Source organism: Pseudophryne corroboree, chromosome 2, assembly GCF_028390025.1.
Source record: "Pseudophryne corroboree isolate aPseCor3 chromosome 2, aPseCor3.hap2, whole genome shotgun sequence".
NCBI classification, from domain to species: domain Eukaryota; kingdom Metazoa; phylum Chordata; class Amphibia; order Anura; family Myobatrachidae; genus Pseudophryne; species Pseudophryne corroboree.
In genome coordinates, this window is record NC_086445.1 from 609237799 (window position 1) to 609240163 (window position 2365).

Below are 2365 nucleotides of genomic sequence, written 5' to 3' on the forward strand. Positions count from 1 at the left end.
AAAAAGCCATTTGTTTCCCCCAGCACCCTGAATGATAACCGTAACCAGATTTAAATTCCACATAATAATAGAATTCAGAGATCTTCGTTACACATATTTGCGCAAATGTGTGAATAAGCCCCAAAGCCGCATCAAGGCGTCTCTGTATATTTGGGGTCCCTAGCGCTATATCTAGGTGCAGGGTGTGGCACCCCAAAACACCAGCATAAGCCAGAAAGCCCAGCGTAGCATACCAGTGAAAAAACTATAGTGTTCATAAATTAGTATTTAGGAAGCCGAAGCTATAGAGAAAATGATACAAAAATTAAATGCAATTAAAATAGAGAAATGGTGTTAAAAAATTAATAAGTGAAAAGTGTTAATAGAATGTAAGGGTATGCCACACTAAGGCCATCCAGCTCAGCCAGTCCAGAGGCACCACACCTCACACCTCCATTACCCCAATCTGGGTCTAAGATTAACCAGCAAGGAGCCACATGATAATGGCTCCTTACTACAATATGTCTAAGCTAAGAGCTACCTACCTTGGAGCAACCCCATAATGCTCCATGTGGCATGTCAGGGCCTGCACCTCCTCCTAATGCAGGAACCTCTCTGCCTCTCACAGCAAACATATATATTGGTAGATGCTCAATTAGCTTAGTGATATCATTCAGGTGCTCGAAAGGGAGGGGTATTTCTAAGCAAGAAAAAAAGCCATTTGTTTCCCCCAGCACCCTGAATGATAACCGTAACCAGATTTAAATTCCACATAATAATAGAATTCAGAGATCTTCGTTACACATATTTGCGCAAATGTGTGAATAAGCCCCAAAGCCGCATCAAGGCGTCTCTGTATATTTGGGGTCCCTAGCGCTATATCTAGGTGCAGGGTGTGGCACCCCAAAACACCAGCATAAGCCAGAAAGCCCAGCGTAGCATACCAGTGAAAAAACTATAGTGTTAATAAATTAGTATTTAGGAAGCCGAAGCTATAGAGAAAGTGATACAAAAATGAAATGCAATTAAAATAGAGAAATGGTGTTAAAAAATTAATAAGTGAAAAGTGTTAATAGAATGTAAGGGTATGCCACACTAAGGCCATCTAGCTCAGCCAGTCCAGAGGCATCACACCTCCATTACCCCAATCTGTGTCTAAGATTAACGAGCAAGGAGCCACATGATAATGGTTCCTTACTGCAATATGTCTAAGCTAAGAGCTACCTACCTTGGAGCAACCCCATAATGCTCCATGTGGCATGTCAGGGCCTGCACCTCCTCCTAATGCAGGAACCTCTCTGCCTCTCACAACAAACATATATATTGGTAGATGCTCAATTAGCTTAGTGATATCATTCAGGTGCTCGAAAGGGAGGGGAATTTCTAAGCAAGAAAAAAAGCCATTTGTTTCTCCCAGCACCCTGAATGATAACCGTAACCAGATTTAAATTCCACATAATAATAGAATTCAGAGATCTTCGTTACACATATTTGCGCAAATGTGTGAATAAGCCCCAAAGCCGCATCAAGGCGTCTCTGTATATTTGGCGTCCCTAGCGCTATATCTAGGTGCAGGGTGTGGCACCCCAAAACACCGAAATAAGCCAGAAAGCCCAGCGTAGCATACCAGTGAAAAAACTATAGTGTTAATAAATTAGTATTTAGGAAGCCGAAGCTATAGAGAAAGTGATACAAAAATGAAATGCAATTAAAATAGAGAAATGGTGTTAAAAAATTAATAAGTGAAAAGTGTTAATAGAATGTAAGGGTATGCCACACTAAGGCCATCCAGCTCAGCCAGTCCAGAGGCACCACACCTCGCACCTCCATTACCCCAATCTGGGTCTAAAATTAACCAAAGAAAACCCAACAAAGAAGAAAAGTTGGAAAGTAGACTCTTGTGTGGGAGCACTCAATTCAGAGGATTATATTAATCAATTCTGATAAAACATAATTTTATTAATTCATTAAAAATATAATTGTAGGAGTAAGTAATACGTAAAATAGTGTAGCTACGCGAAAATATAACACTCTATTGTGTGTAATTAATGTGGTTTTCGATACCACAATAGAAACCGGAGATCAAATATATGGGCTATTGGTTTTACTGAGATAACAGTAACACCTTTGTATAGTGTATGACCATCATTTATTCTACAGCAGTCCTATTTAGGATTAAGTAGTCATAGAGAATTGAATCATAGGTCATACAGAACCGAATGCCAATTGGTATTATTAGGGATCACTCTAGATCGGGCAGAAGGATATTTTGCAGTACCAGGGTGTTCCAAGGTGGTCTCCCATCCGAGTACTGACCCGGCCCTCCACTGCTTGGCTTCCAAGTTCAGACGAGATCGGGCATCTCCAGCGGGGTATGTCCGCAATT

At 40.8% G+C, this 2365-nt stretch overlaps 1 pseudogene; it reads right to left on the reverse strand.

Annotated features, from left to right (window-relative positions):
* Nucleotides 1-2245: 2245 nt before the first annotated feature.
* Nucleotides 2246-2365, reverse strand: LOC135051603 (5S ribosomal RNA; annotated as a pseudogene).